This window comes from Cyrtonyx montezumae, unplaced genomic scaffold (assembly GCF_038088225.1).
Source record: "Cyrtonyx montezumae isolate F1298 unplaced genomic scaffold, pur_monq_1.0 scaffold_4, whole genome shotgun sequence".
NCBI lineage: Eukaryota > Metazoa > Chordata > Aves > Galliformes > Odontophoridae > Cyrtonyx > Cyrtonyx montezumae.
In genome coordinates, this window is record NW_027072045.1 from 24243481 (window position 1) to 24260173 (window position 16693).

Consider the following 16693-nt stretch of genomic DNA (forward strand, 5'->3'; position numbering starts at 1 on the left):
TTCCATCAAGATCAGCAGCTCATTGCTACTCACAGATGTCTTAGATAGTCTTTCACAAAGTCCTTGTGATTATTAGTTACATTTCCTGAATTGTTACCCATCTTAAGTACAAAAATACATGGTACCAAGTTTCCAGATGATATGTGAAAAGGAACAATTTATTGCTACACCTATCAGTGCAGGTGGCTCAGTGTCTATAGGCAATCTGTGAACACTTACAAGGATTCCACTAACTAGAACACATCTGAAAAAAAAAAAAAATCTAAATTGTCATGATGGGAAATAGAGTGAATCTTATGTTTTAGCACAAAGAAATTAGAAATGAAAAATGGAAAGATGCGTGCATCTCTATCCTCATATAGACAGTAGAGTTAAACTCTGTGCTCCTTACCAGAAAGAACAAGGAGATGAAAGTAGGAATTAAAAATGGGCATGGATCGTCTCACTGAGGTTTATGGTGCTGATAGCATTTTACTCCGTGGTGTCTCTTACCCGAGATTGTCATAGCAGCACTACAGAGACAAGGAAGGAGATGTGCCTTGCAGAGCAGCACAATGAAGTCTGGTTTTTGCATTGGTTTTGGCCTATTGTGGCATCTGTGGCTCTGCCTTCTCCCTGTCTACCAGCCCTGTTCTTCTGGTGAGTGAAGAGTAGAAAGCCTCATGCCCAAGCTGTTAGGGGGTAAGTTTCCCTTGTGTTCCTTTACAAGTTAGATTAAGTAGGTCTTGAGGAAAGGAAAGCTCTTGCTTTTCTTTCAGGTTGAATAGGTGTATCTGTGGTGGTGTTACTCCATGCTGTGCTGCTTACTGCAGAAAACATTGGTGGCTCGGTGTGACAGATCTCTCCACACTGACCACCAACCCCAGTTCTCACCTACTGTTTTAGTTACGTTGTGATAGCTGCAACAAAAAGAGAGATTAAATTTTTTTTTTTTAATTTGTATGTCTTCCCTGCCAGACTTCAGGAGGCTCTCCTTATTGTATCAGAGAGAATATTCATCCTACACCCTTCAAGGCTGTACAGTTTCATCTGAAAAAAGCATCTTTCTCCCTGAAGAGAAAAAAAAAAAAAGCCAAGTAATAGCAGCTGACTTTCTATTTAATATTTAAATTGCTCTGAAGCCCCAGTAAGTTTTGGAAGAGCTCTTCTGCCTTCTGCTTTCACTTCCTCCCATTTAATAGGAAACTCTTTGTTCCTGTTTCTGTAGTGAAGGAAAGTACAATTCATTAAGCCTGCAATTGTTTAGAACTCAGAAGTGTAGATTGATTAGCAAATACTCTACAATAGCTCCTATAATGGAGAGCTCTAAATAAATGGGTTTTAAACTATTCTTACAGTTCCTAGTGCTTTTTCTACAGTCTAAACATGCTGTGTACACTATTCTTTGACTCTGCTGTGTTCCTGGAGGGGAATGAATTGGAATATTCTGAATGCCTTATGTAACGTGTTTAGAGAACTTTTTTGTTTGTATCTTTGTTTGAATTTCTTGGACGGAATTAATTAATGGCAAAGTATAAAGGCCAACTTTGAAATCCTAGCTGACTTATACACTAGAGCTCAATTTGTATTCTACATCAAGGAAATGTTTGGATTTGAAAGAAGGATGCCATTATCAAAAAGATTTCTGTAGATGGCTCTGTTCTTTAGAGCGCCATCTCTTCACCACAGAAGTGTGGTTTAAACACTTGGGTAATTCAAAAGGGAATTGCTTTTTTTTGATCAGAGTATGCATTTAATTTCTTATTAAAAAATAAACGCAGAACAGGAAAGAGTAGCTGATTTGGGAAAGAAAAAATGTTACAGAAATTGGGCTTCCTTGAAGCAATCTTAATTTCACAGGAAACACAAACAGAATAAAGTCTGTAGCCAACACTTTTATGGTCCTGTGGAAATGTGACAGGGTAGCAGCTTTTCATAACCATATTTGCATTTTGATTTTGTAACTAGATTCCTTTGTACAAGATCGCAGCAATGTGTAAGCAGTAGTTCCTCAGTGGGTATAAACTTGTCATGCTGCATTGATGACAGTGGAATTAAGATAAGTTACATCAGCTTTTGGCTGATTCCTGCAACAAGCCAAGAAGCTGGACAGGGACATCCTGCCTTTGGCCCTGTGGAGAAGGGGCTATTTGGTGAAATGCCACGCTGTGTTTTAGAGGCAAGCAAAGCAGCATCTGGCACTGTGTACATAGGAAGAGTGCTTTGCCCTGCTGTCTGCTCCACAGTGGGGTGGGCTGAGGAGAGGAGCTGGAGCTGCTGCTTGTGCACCTACACTGCCCTATGTTTCAGGTTCTGCATTCAGGGCAGGCTCTCACTGAAGGCAAAGCAACTCCTGCGAGCAATAAATGAAGAAAAAATGCAATTTTGTTTTATGGCACATACACCAGCTTCTGCTAAAGCTACTGGGATTTTCCCAGAGTTTACTGTAAGAGCGCCATTGACTCTTGGTCTGTACACGGTGGGACCCTAGAGAAGTCTGACACTCATATTTGCAGAAGAACAGGGCCTGTGTGACAGCTGTGGCAGGGAGTGCTGCTCAACCACAAAGGCCAGGGGATTCCAAGTGAACCTCTGATAATACAGGGGAGTTTTTTCTAGGCTACAAATCTCAAAGCTTGCAAAGGGCCAGCTGCGCTGACTTCCTTCTGGTCTAGCTCTGGGTTCTTGGGCTCTTAAGTTTGGGCAAAGAGAGAGTAATGCACTGGTCATGAATATATAGTGCCTAGAGGTACGGTATTAAGCCTCCAGTGACGATGAAATGTCTTGTCTCTGTGCTTTCCAGGATTACTTTGCTTGGCAGAGAGAGTTTAGACAGGAAGGAGTAGGGTGTTGATAATTTTTGCTGCTTTTGAGTACTTGTAGACTATAGAGAGGATTGTTTGAGATGGTGTGTTCTGATTTTAGAATTGCTTTTCTCCTGACGGTGGTAACTCTTTTTTACTTCTTAAGCACTGCGTATTTTCTCCCTTATTTATTTATCTCTAAGGTACAATGGCATGGTCCTGAGAAATGCTAAGCGTTGTCTAATCTGTAGAAACAGTGGCGTATCAAAGGCAACTTTGAAGCATCAAACTCTAAGTGAGAATACTTTCTGTAATCGCATCATAATCTCTTGTTTTCTCTGATGTCAGCAAACTTCCACATTGTCACAAGAGATAGTGGGTTGGGATATGGTCAGTAGCTGCTGATGTACAGAAAGACGTCCAGTTTCCCTGGTCTGGTTGACACAGGACAATTGTAGATTTCCTCCAGCACTGTTAACTGTGCTGTGGACAAGCCTGTGTTTATGCTCAGGCAGTACAAAGTGAGCAGTGGCACTGAGACTGTTGCTGGGCTCCTGCCAAAGGGCTCCACAAAGGCAGCCAGATCATCTCTGCAATGTGAATATGATGGGAGCTGTGGCAGGACAAGCCTGGTTACGGCCTCCTCCCCCTCTGCCCTCCCCAGTCCTAGTGCAGGGTGAGTGTACATACACCAGGGGAGGCAAGCTGTCTTCTGAGCTCAGAGCTTACACCTGCATGGCTTTGGGATGGCACCAGTAGCATCCCAGGTCCTGACTGCCCCTTCGCTTCCATTGTCTTCGGTGTCTGGCTGTTGGCCACAGTGGGCAGGGCCATTCCTCACAGGGGCCCCAACACTGCTTCAACAAAATCTCTCTTCTCTGCATCTAATGAGGGGACCAGTGGGGGGCAGGGAGTTGCAGAAGGCGGCAACACGGAGTCCTCTGGCAAGTGGGCATCTCCAGCATTTGTAAGGGAGGCTTTTTGAGCAGGGATCCAGCCATCACCCTGCGCATGAGGTATGGTGGTCCTGGGGCAGAGCGAGACTGGGGAGAGGGAAGGAAGGAAGCTATAACAAAGCTGAACAACCAGGGGAGAAAGGTGCTGACAAGAGAATGAGAAGCCAGGACTGAGGGCTTGGGGGAATGTGAACTACTGCCTGCAAAGAAAGTGAGATCCAGGAAGCTCAGAAATACAGAAGTAGGGAGAACAGTGATGCAGGGAGGAGCAGGAGGAGGATTGTTGTAGAATTAAGGGATTGGTGCAATCCTGAATATGAAATGCATGAGGGATTTGGGTGGGAATGCCCATGTTGTACAAACAAATCTGATGTGCATTTTTCTTTAAATTTTTGGACTGCTGAAATTAAGTAGGTTTGTCTGGATCCCATATCTCCAGAGTTTAAAAACATAAAATTGCAGTCTTCCATGTTGCTGATCTTGTAAGCCGTGGAGCTGGGAAAACAGCTTTCAAAAACAGTTCCTCTTCTTGAAATCAATAAGTAAAGGATTTGCTACATCTCAGGCCATCAGATTTCCCATCTGTTCAAAAAGTTCTATCTCTTTCTATGGAAAAAATGCACTATATTTTATTTGGTGGTGAAGAGAGAGGGTTCATGACTGTGATTTAGGAAGAAAATGTAACAGATAGCGTCCTCTTCTGGAGGGTTAGTTAGACCAGCTCTTTAGCTTGTTGTAAAGCTTAGATACAATTTGTTCTCTTGGACTTTAAATTCCAGATGCTCTAGGAGAAAGGTTTTCTTGTATGTCTGTTGCTTGTTTTCTGAGTGGAGTTGTATTTGCTTACACATTTGCAAAATGATCTATTTTATTGCGTAGGATATCAGACTACTTATGTTGATGCCTACTTTGGGAAATATGTGCTTTTACTCTGCAGCTGAAGTGTTTTCTTTCAAGTCTTACGGTTCTAATACTGAACAGCATGGTGGGTCACTGAAAAATGAAGAATGACAAGCACTTGGCTTTGTATACTTCTCAACACTTTCTATGCTGCATTGAATTTCTGCGTATAACCTTTCATTTTCATGGATCTCACACTGATCAGCATGCTCAGATTCACTGATTCTTCCTTTTACTTTTCATTTAAATTCTGTTTGGAAAGCTAGTTATGTGGAATACTAAATTCCAACTGTCCTTATTTTAGAATCATAGAATCATTGAAGTCGGAAAAGACCTCCAAGGTCATCTTGTCCAACCATCCACCTACCACCTATGTTGCCCACTAAACTATGTTCCCTGGTACCACATCCATGCATTTCTTGAACTGATATTTCTTCAAAGATCTGTTTGGTATTTATAGGGCATGCTGGAGGAGCTGGCCAGTACAGACAAGGTTTAAGCCTTCTCCTATCTTTATCAAAGACACAAAACATGCAGAACTGAAAATGGGTTAGGATCGCAGTTCTGGGAGTGGCTACCAGTCAGACTTCACTCACCAGGTAGCTTCTGCTGAAAAAGAGAAATGCCTGCTGGGAGCAGGCAGCAGAGTGCTGCATCCCTACAAGCGGGCTGACCCCACACTGCCAGGAAGAATGACATCTGCCCCCACCATGGCCTGCCGAGGCTGCCTGCAGCTAAAAGCAGCATGCTGATACCTCACTTTCCAGAGCAATACTGTAGCGTCTTTGTCTCATTTGGAAGGTGCAATTCTGAGTTTTGGTATGTGGGGTTAGGAAATGCTGCAGTTTGGTATTTCTCTACAGATAAAAATTACAAGCTTTTAGGCTTTAAGCTTATGGCAATCAACTATGAATGTAAATAGCCTACATTAATGAGGCTCACTGAGAGTATCATATTAGGGAAGTACAAGCCATTAACTTTTCAGTAGCACAGTGTAAATGGCCCTTCTCATTATTTGGGTGGGAAACAATAAAACTTCCTACACATAAAAACACTTTTTATCTTATTTTATTTTTGTGTGGTAGTAACAAGCATTGTAAGAACTTTTCTTAGTTTGAAATAGTACTGTCATTTAGTGCCTTTTTTCCCCTCACCGCTTTACTTTCCCAAATTCTTCCCTAAAAGACAGTTACATTTTTGTATGCTTAAAAATACAAACCTGGGTGATGTTCAGTAGATAGATCAGTATTATGTATCCTCATTTTGGATGCTGGTTTGGAGACTGGATTAGCACCACTACCAAATAATGGAAAAAAAATTCTCTCTACCAGTTTAGTTTCTCAGTGGGTTTGATAGGACATTTTGTTGCATTTGTTTTACAATTTCTTGGCACTGAAAAAAATGCTTATCCTGTCATAACCTGTTGCATTTTTGTGACAAAAGAAGCCATTCCATTAGTCTTAATGTTTTTCATAATAACAAAAACTTGCTGGAAATCAAAGTTCTTCTCTTGTGTGGTTGGACATACACATAGCACAGATAAACAATATCTCACATTAACAGATTGCTGCTGTCAAGTGCATATCACAAGCTCACGTGTTTTTCCTTAAGGCTTGAGTCTGCTGGGAAAAGGTGCAAAGGTGAGCGTTACACTGCTCATCTCTGGATAACTCAATGTGTGAATTACTTCACTATTATTTCACTGTTCCACCACGTGCAAGATTTCATGAAAGCAGTTTTGTGTATATAGTATAAAAGCATTGATGTTGTCTTGCTGATGTTTGCTGGAATTACCTGCTACAAATGCAGAGAATACTTGGTTTCTTCCTCCAAAAGGCTAGTCAGGTCTTCACATATGACGAGAGATCTGTTGACTGCAATGATAACAGCTACCATATTGCTCTACTCCCACATCAATGCAAATGTTGGCAAAAGCTACTGTGCCAGCTGCCCACTTACACACTCTAGTGGCACCTTTGGTATTCCTCAAATCCACGAATACCCATTCTGCTCCAATTAATGCTCAAACACAATTTTTTTTAGTCTCATGTATTCAGCAGTCTTTTGTGAGAAAATAAGAGATGAAGGTAGATACACAGCAGTCTGTCAAGCCAGAACACACCTGGTACCATTAAACCTTTTTTTAATGCCAGAAAATACCCTAGTGTGATTTGTGGGAACATTAATGAAGAACCATGGATTAATGCAGAGTGAGGACATGAAACCGCAGCTAGAATGAGTGCTGATGTGCATTACAAGGCATGCAGAGATACTGAGAGCTGCAGTGGATGTTCCTTGCAAGCAGCTCACAGAGGTCCTGCCTCTCATTCTACCTAAGGACTGACCTTCTGCAGTGCCTGTTTGCAGACATGTTGGTTGGGTTGTGTAGGAACAGACAACTAGAGAAGGCTCCCCACAGCATGGTGCTTACCTGTAACAAGATAAAATGATTTCCATAACCACCATCTGTATCTAAACTGCTCATTACTTTGCCCTCCTGCTCCCAGAATGTGCTCCTCCAGCCCATGATACATTTACTGTCAAGCTGAGCATGGGAGCTGTGCACCTTTTCCAAGTGCTTAGAGGTAGAGGTTGCAAACATTTGTAATAACTTTCCATCTCTAGCAGTATTTCCTTCACATCTAAGTCTCTGACAAGGGAACGTGCAAAATATGCTGCAGGATCATATTTAAGACTTGAATTTGTATCCGTTTTTATTTTACATGTGTTTGCCTGATTTAATGGGGCTGCATTTCTCATGTACGAAAAAAAATTAGCTGAATTTGGTGTGTGCCATTTCCATGGTGTGTGCCATTTCCTCTATCTGTGAAGCTTCATTTTGATTATCAGAAGGCATTTTTTACTCTGTAGATTTGTGACAAGCAAGAGGTGTGTAAAGATCATACTGTGCTCTAGCTGATTGTTGAAACACAAAGAAAAACCTTCAACTCTGGTGTGCATTGTTTAATAATTTGACGGTGGCTTCCATATCAGAAACAGAACACTGAAAGAATATCAAAATAAGTTAAAGACGTGCCAACATCTCTCGAAAATGCAAATGTTACTCTTCTTGTCTGAGGTTTGTGTGCAAAATCAAGAGGGGTTCTTCTGGAGCATCCTTGTTTGAGTGCTCTCAAAGCTTTTGGTCTTATGATCCATCACTGTGTGGTATCTTATTGTCCTCAGCAGAGTGCTTACTTTTGAGATGAAATACACGAGGGCCATAGTTAATCCTTTTAGCAGTTCTAGTTCTGTACTTCTGTGTGAAACTATGTACTCTTAAGTAAAAATCTCGAGGGTGTGTACATTGCGATGGCTCTTGCAAACATTCCCTTCTGACCTAGCCCACGTTTTGGTGTGATGTTGTTTTATGGGATGTTTGAATAGTTTAGATGCAAAGTCTAAAAACAGGCTTCTACATGCATGCCTCTTAAAGCAGGCTCTTCTGCCTAGACAGAGTTTCTGATATCCCCTGCTGCACGTAAAGTTTTTTCTGGATCGCTACCGAATTGCTTGTTTTCAGTTTCAGGGCATATTTCCTTTAAATTACTTAAGATAGGGTCATAACAGGCAAAAAGTAATTATTCTAATTAACACTGAAATACAGTGCTGTTTAGTTACAGGTGTCATTTCAAAACATCTTCCTGTGAAAGTCCTTCTGTGCTGATCTGTTGAGGATAATTGGGCTGAATCCTTCTGTTGCAACCTATGCACTGACCTCGGTGAACTTCCTTCTTGATAATCCTGGTCTCATAGGACTTTTTCTAAGAGATGTTTTATCCTTCCACTTTTTCTTACCATCTATTACTTACTTGGAAAATACACAGGTGCTATTTAAGATAAATATTTCTGTATTTACGCTATGTTGTCAGGTGAGTAAGTTAGAACGACAACTTGGCAAAAGAGGGATGAGTCTGGGGGGGAAGGAAAACTGTGACTTCAGTGTAAAAGGAATAGCAATATGTTTGTAGAAGCAGAGAAAATACCTCCCTTCAGAACTCTGATATGTAGTTATGACCAACTTTTAAAATAGTCGTGTCTTCTGGGGCACGTACAGAGGAGCACTAAGAAAGCTCAGCTTTCTGGTGACTGCCAAATGACACTGCTCTGCAGCCACTGCCTCCAACACAAATAGCTCGACTACACTTAAGTATTCTTCCTGGAGGCAATCAATCAGATCTGAAACAGAGCAGCCATAAATAAGGTCTCCTGTTCGTGTACATTCTGTTATTTTTGCAACTAAGCTGTATTGTGTCCAAAAGAAATATTTGAATAACTGAATGTCTCCCTCCTAGAAGTGAGTGGGGAAAAAAAGTGTGAATTGTCAGTGTAGGTCAAGAAATAATTAAAATTCAGAATCCGATGTCTGGATGCATTTCATCTTCTGAACCAAAGCACTGCCACCCTGTGCAACCCTTCAAAAGACATTGGAGCCTCAGGCTTAAGTACCTAAATGTCACAGTGGATGAAGAGATCCAGACAGCCAACTTAGTGCTCGTGATGGAAAAGAACACTGGAAGTGGAAGGAGGGTGAGAGCTGTAGGAATGTTATAAAAACTGCAGAGATAGTTTGGGAAATCATGAATAGAAAAGGTATCTTGGAGCAGGAAGGTGTTCCTATGTCTCTGTTTCTCAGTGTGATAGTCGATAGCAATGCACTCTAAAACGTTTCCTTTTTTTTTAGTATGTGTGTCCCACAAAAAAAAAACAAAAGAAAGCTTACTTTAGAAATTTCAGTCAAGTATTTACCTGTACACTGTTGGTTACCAGCCTGGCAGAACTCTCTCAAGGAGATTATCTCCAGTTGGATAATACAGCTGTGCCTCTAGCAGCAGCAAGGAGTACAGATCCAGATGCTGGGCACAGGGCAGCAGAGCAGGAGCCTGGCAGCACTGGTGTCTTTCAGCAACAACAGTTTCAGAACTATGGAGCTCTGCAGGTTGACATCATCAGCTGCTGCAGTAACACCTCAGGCACATTTGGTAATTCAGTACTGAACATGTGAAAGCTTCTCTGACCAAACCTAGCTACGTGATAGATATGTCATTACTGCTTTTCCCTTCATGAAATAAGAACATACAGTGTATCTTCTCCAACTTCTGGTGTTAATTTTTTTTTCCCTTTCCCTTTTTTTGGCCGTTTTTTCTACCTTATACTTCAGAGCTATTCCATAAGTGAAGATAGGTGCAAATACTGTGTTTGGATTTGTTCCATCTCTGACATTTCAGTGTAACTGAAGCCAATACTGAGAGCTTTAACCTGTTTTTCCTTGACTTTGGCCTTGATCTTACTGCCAAAGAAATACACATCAACTGTTATTGGTGTTAATGCAAACAGAAAAAAAAAGAGAGAATATTTAGATAAAATGTGTGCTTAGGCAGAATTTTTCATTTGAGCAGCTGATAAAATTGAGCATGAAAAATATTTTAATGTTAAAATCTCACAAACTCATTTGCTTATAAGTGATATAACAAAGCAGAGGTGAAATTTCCCTTGTTGCTTCTGTCTTCAGGAATCTGTTGCATTATTCCAAATCATTCACTGAATTATTTGCATAATGATTTTGGTTTCTGTGAGTCTCATCTCCAGCCAGATTTGTTTATTAGAATGTGTATGAAGGACACAGCTGAACTGTATTCACTGAAAAGTCTGAGCAAACATTAGTGAATGTTTTCTCAGAATATTCTCACTTAAGAACTGATTCAAATCTGAAATTAAGGTCAGTGAAGAACAAAATTCTAGGACCAATCAAACTGAGATTTGTAAATCTGTTGGCCTTCTATGCCCCGTGCACAGAAACAGAGACAAGACAGACTGCCTCCTGATTTTGACCTTTTTTCCCATACATGTTTTGCCGAGTTCTCACATTGCTCTGATCAGCCTCCGCCCATGGGCATTTTTAATCTCTCTGGCGTGTTCAGGTCTTGCGTGTGTTGGTGTTTTGCCAGTTTATCTGAACACTGTGTTCTCAAAACTTGCAGTATGATAAATGATATCACAAGGAAAGATAAACAAAGCTGACAGTAGTAAGTATGAATTTAAAGGGGAAGAAAAAGGGGAAGTTCAGATGTTGGGGGAAATTTTTCACTGAGAGTGTAGCGAGGAGCTAGTGAACAAGCTCCCAGAGAGGATGTGGTGGATGCCCCAACCCTGGAGGCATCAAGGACAGGTTGGATGGGGCTCTGGGCAACCTGATCTAGTACTTGATGTAGTGGGGCAAGCCTGCCCATGGCAGGAGGTCGGAGACAGACCGTCTCTGGTGTCCCTTTAAACCCCACCTATTTTATAATTTTATTATTGTATCAATAGAGCCTCTTTCTGATTTCCATCCATTCTGCTACTCCTGACCCTTTCTCTTCATCTTTTATTTCATGTTGTCCCCGTGCCACTGAGATTTTAAACAGTTCAAGTCCTTCCCTCCGTTTCCCTACTATAAACATGAGTTATGAGGAAGGAAGAGCAATGAAGGAATGCAGCACTCTTCCTTAGGAGCACCCAGCAATGTGCTTACAGCAGGAGCCTCTGACACAGCACACAGGGAGGCTGAGAACAGAGAGAGTAGCATAGCACCAGTTCCTAAATCAGCCTGCAAAAGTGTCAGACTGTCTGTGACAGCCTACAATAGCTGGTTAGGAGAAACAACTCACTTTTTTCCAACCTCAGTCTACCCCAGGAACATCCCATTTGCAATCTCCAGGTATCACATTTTGGAGCCTTCTGTTCAGTCTTATTTTGGTTTTATTTAGGATTATTATTTACTTGCCAAGATACCTGATACACTGAACATGTATGTAACTAAACACCAGCTAGTGGACAGTCTCACAGGATCGTGTGGTGAGATGCAACTCTTATTTAATTTTCTTATATCTATTGAAAAGTCAGTGCACTTTATTTCAGTTGGCTCTTTACTAGCTTTTGATACTCTGAAAAGACTGTTAAGAAGGCAACACCTGTGCTGAAATCTAGATCCCCTGTGGAAATTCTCTCCACGTTTGCTTTCTCAGTCCTTATGTAATGAGATTACATAAGCTACAGCTGTAATGTTCAAAACCATTTACCATATTAAAGAGCAACTACCATCAATGGATCTTTATCGGCTGCCTGAAGCAAAAAGGATGCATGTGGCTGTGCATTTTGGAAACTGGTTGTTTACAATACTCATCAATGCCTGTTGCCAATCCTGGGCAGATGTCATCAGAAGTCATTAACGCAGATCTGAAAATAGAATCAGACTTGACCTGGCCAGGCCCTTAAATGATCAATAACCTGTCTTTGAACGATGTGAACGTTGGGCCCATTCCATGAGCCTCCTGCGGCTCACAGACCCTGCAGACTCGAAGCTAGGGCAGCGTGAGGACAGGTATGCACTGCGATGTGCATTTCAAGTGAAGTCTCCTCCCCTCGAAGAGTAGTATCTCACTGTGCTGCAATCTGTCCTCAGAGAGAGAGATGTGGCCCACACGTGTCTGCAGAACAGAGCCCTACTGCAGTGCTCATCATCTCCAAAACAGAAAGTTACTTGTGCCACCAGCTGAAACTCACTTTTTGGAGGAGGAAAAGCCACCTTTGGGAGCTGTGCTATGGTGTGTGTTTCCTTGGCTGCCTCAGCCATTGGGCGGTGGCCCAGGAAGGGAGAAGCAGTGTCAGACTGCACAGAAGCCTGTGTGCCATGATCTTGCCTGCTTTCCTAAAGTGCGAGAGCCCAAGACAGACAGCTAGCGCTGCATGGCTTTGACAGCACCGCTGTAATTGTTACGTTGTGTGAAGGGAACAGTCTGCCATGGTGTAACGTTAGTACATTTATTCAAATCTGGCTTCTTCTGCTTAGCTCCCATAAAAGTCAAAAGAGTGCAGAGAGCAGTTTTCTGTCACCTTTGTTCCCTCTGCCCTCACAAGAGGCTCGGGAGGAACACTGCCTTCTCCTTTCTTTTGAAAAGTGCTGGCAAGCACAGACTGTTACAGTCCACCTTGGCATCAGAACCAGTCAGCTGCTTCCATGCTCCCGTTCGCTTGCTGGCATGTGGCAGAGGGCATGAGAGAAAGAGAAGCAATGCAATACTCATGAAGCATAGCACTAAAGTATAACACACAGCAAGTGCAGCGTACCTGCAGACAAACACCAGGCCAGCCCCTGGTGTTTGCTCTTCAGTTAGAGGGGAGGACATTGCAAGGGATTGGTGCAAAGTCCCTGATTGTCAGGAAGAAGCCATAGTCCCCCACAGTGGGAGAGGACTGGTAATCTTTTTTAATATTTGCTTCTCCTCCTCTCTAAAAGTGTGCATGTGGAAGGGCTTGTAACCTGTCTACCTTCCTAAAGTGCCCTGCAAGGTCACCACAGCAATAATATCTTGTCCACAAAAACATTGATGTGAATCAAAAGTTGTTAAAAGTGACATAGCAATCTATGCTGTTATATTTTTGCAGGGAGTGATCTTTTCATTTAAAGGCAGTTTCAGTGACTGCAAACATATCTGTGACTATGATGGGTTTTATTTTTTTAATTATTATTATTATTTTTACTTTTAAAAGCATTCTTCCCCTCCCCTTTTTTGTTATTCTCTCTCAAGTTCTGACATGAGATCAGGGAGCTTAAGAGCTTAAACAACTTCTCAGTGTACCATAATTTCAAGATGGATAAGCATTCATGAAGACAGCCTGAGGGAAGTGAACTGATGTACTATTTAAATGCCCTGGCTCATAATTCATAGGAAATACAGCAGGAGTGTGCCCAGTGCTGAAAACTTTGCCTTGGGGTTCATATGGGTCAATCAGTGATAAGATTCCGTGGCTGGCTGTAGGCAAGGAAGGGGAGAAAACAATTTAAAAGCAGTGAAAGATGTTACTGACTGTTGTAGCTGAACTTTCTCCCATAGCCTGTGGAGTCACCACAAGATGGGCTGGAGAACTGGCCCTGCTCTCAGTTGTCTCCTTTGCAACTGCATGCAAGATTTCGACCCCAGTTTGGGAAGAACTGGCTGAGGGAGATGCAACTGGCTGAGGGAGATGCAGCTGGCAGCACTGCTCAGCTGTTTTGAGATGAGCAATTTTCTGTTGAGGTAAACAAATGTTTGCCAGAATAGACTTCAGATTATCATTGCTCGAGAGAGTGGAGTAGTCCAAACTGAGAAAATAGGAATAAGACCATACATTCTCTCTAAAACTGGTTGCATGATCGATATCCATCTGAATACATTTGTCTTAGGATGTGTTTTTCCCTGTAAGATACAGAAAGATGGATTCACAGTTTGCAGATAACTTGCGTAATATTTCCATTTAGACAGTGCTGTCAGGCAGTCATTTTAATGACTGCTGAAAAACACAGCACCACTGTAATCTAATACTTCTGCTTGCTCCTTTTTTTTTTTTCTGTGTGTTGATAATCCTGGCACCCCTTAAGTTGGTGTTGTGCAACCAACAGCCACATGCTGGCAGTGAGCACCTCTGCCCAAAATGGCTGCTATTTCATGTTGCCAGTGGAAATGACTGTGCTCAGAAGTTCTACATGGCAAGGTTTCAAACGGTGAAGTACTGCTCATTGAAATAAAAGCAAGCTCCACTTAGCTTGTTTTCCCTCACATTAGCCGTCACGGTCACCATACTTCTTTTTCTTCTTTTCTTTTTTTTTCTTTTTAGATACTTCTTTGCACATTTCAATGGTGAAGGCAGTTCTGAGCTATCTTGTGAGAGGAGTAGGGATAGCAACTTCTGGTTTCACAGCTGGGCTTCCCAGTGTGTGCCTCCTGTCTCAGTAATCGCTCCTTACTCCTCCTAAGCATGAGAAGCTCTGAAAACGTCTGTGAACACCTTCCTGTTTTTTCTGCCTGGATTATTTGCTGTTGTGTTTTTGTCAGACATCCCTACTGTTGTGCTGGGAGCAGTAGTGTTTGCTTGCAATTCAAGTAGAGGCCAGTCACGTGCATTTTTGGTGGTTGTGACAGACCTGTTATTAACTCCTGAGGGCATGAGACTTAATGATCAGGCTATAGATAGCCTATGGGTCTGATATCTCCTAATCTCATTAACTCTGGATTTAGCTTGATGTGTGCTTCAATTGCTCTCCCAACTTCATAGTGGCATATTATTCAGAAAGAATGAAACCACAGGGGAGACAATAAGAAGTGATGGCAGAGAATTTTTGCTCATGTCTCAAACTCTGCAGATTAAGGAGGATTTAGATGTAATTTAGTGCCACTGGCATCATTTCTATTGCACTGTTAGGCAAATGTGAGTAGTTCTTAGTTGATGCTGAAGAATTTCAGTTTTCTACCTATCTTTTGGGTCGCTCTGTGCTGTATCTACCTTAACTTCATTGGAATCAATTTTATGAGTGCAAATACACAGGAAGTAGTGTTTCTAGATTTTTGGCTATAAGTGAACATATGGCTCTGCTCCCAAAATACACACAAGTTTCAATATTACCTTCATATCATAATTTGGTTCTGGCAGGTGTTAAGAGGTACACAGAAATTAAGGGTTTTTCTATGCTTGGTTTTTGTATGACTTTAGCAGTATCACTTTAGAAGTGTGATAATTAAGCTGGTGAGGCCTCTAGGTTAATTTGATGTAGCTACAGCTATAAAATATATTTTAAACGGTAGTGAATATTAAAAAATAAAAATTAAAATTAAGGAAGAGTACTGTAGCAGTGTAGCTATTGCCAAAGCAAAATGGTGGAAATGATCTAGCTGGCAATTAAACTCCAAACCTCCACATAGCTTCATCTCATACAATTACTTCTGTTGATCTGCTAATCCAAAACTTTCCTGTCACTTATAGGCAAATTCGTATCTCTACAGCATGACAAAGAATATGTTATAAGGCTGATAAAATCCATGGAGACAGCTTTATTGTCTAGCAGCTGCTACTGTAACTAGTCACACTAAGGACAAGACATCAGTAAATTTAATTTCAATAACAGGAAAATTTTCAAGCAATTGTTTGATTATTTTCTTTGGTTGGTTGGTTGGCTGTTCTTTTTTGTTGTTGTTCTCTACCTCATTTCCCCTCCCCACTCAGAAGAGAGCAGGTGGATGTCATGTGTTCAATCCTTTAAGTACAGTCAGTGTAAACTAAACTGAATTTATGTGGAGATACATTAATCAGAAGTTGGCGCTGAGGCAGATGAGGTTAGACAAGGTTAGACTGAAAACAGAGAAAAATAAGAAAGAAGATGGAAAAGATGAAAAATACTGATACCAAAAGGGAAAAACAGAGAAATAACTGCAGTGAATTAAGAAGAGTTCATCCAGGATAACAGGTTAGCAATTAGTGTAAGAAGAGAAAATTGGAACAAATCTACAGGTGACAAGCTTTTGGTGCGTGTTCAGCAGGTAACAGACAAGCAGTGTTCAGACAAACCAGAAAACAGACCCACACTCCATCACACAGGGCCACAGTCAGACCTCTGGCATCGGGCCCCAGCTGTGCCTGGACAAATGACCACATGCCCTGCTTTGCAGCCAGTGCTGTTGCTGCAAGCGTGTGATGTATGTTAAGCCCCCTGAACTTTGCACAGGGATGAGAGGCTTTTAGGAAAGCTAACGTTAGCATAGGAGACACAGCTTTAGCCACATTTATTTGCTGTTCTCATTTCTCATTACAGAGTATCCTGTAGATTATCAGAGGCAGCTGTTGAAAATATATAAGAATAATCTTAGGAGGCATTCACAAAGATTACCTTTAGCCTCAGGATGCTTTTCTCTCTCATCTTCCTGTAAAATCAAGAGAAAGCATTTCTGTGGGGACAACTTAGTGCACCTACAGTGAGCTGTAGTGGAGACATACTGTCCAGGAGTTTACTGCTCCCCACTGGCTATGGAAAGATCCTAAGGCAAATTAAACCCCTTTGGTTAACAGCTGTCTTTGCAACTGTCCTGCTGTGTGGCCTGGTGTAAGAACCGGGAAGAGCAGGGAATCATTCACTAAACAATCTTGGAACAAGTCTGTAAAGAGTGCTGTGATGAAAATAAGTAGCATCCTGTAGGAGCGTCATATATTCGGAGCACAAGTAACAGTGATAAGACATTGCTCAGAGCAGAATGTGGTTTAATTCAA

General features: G+C 41.6%; 1 protein-coding gene across 1 annotated transcript in view; it reads left to right on the forward strand.

Annotated features, from left to right (window-relative positions):
* The first annotated feature begins 3777 nt into the window (after positions 1–3777).
* PHYHIPL (phytanoyl-CoA 2-hydroxylase interacting protein like) overlaps positions 3778–16693 on the forward strand; it is a 44821-nt gene continuing 31905 nt past the window's right edge. The window contains exon 1 of the mRNA XM_065746824.1: positions 3778–3799. The gene's annotated coding sequence lies outside the window, so the exon portion shown is untranslated. The remainder of the gene's footprint in view (positions 3800–16693) is intronic.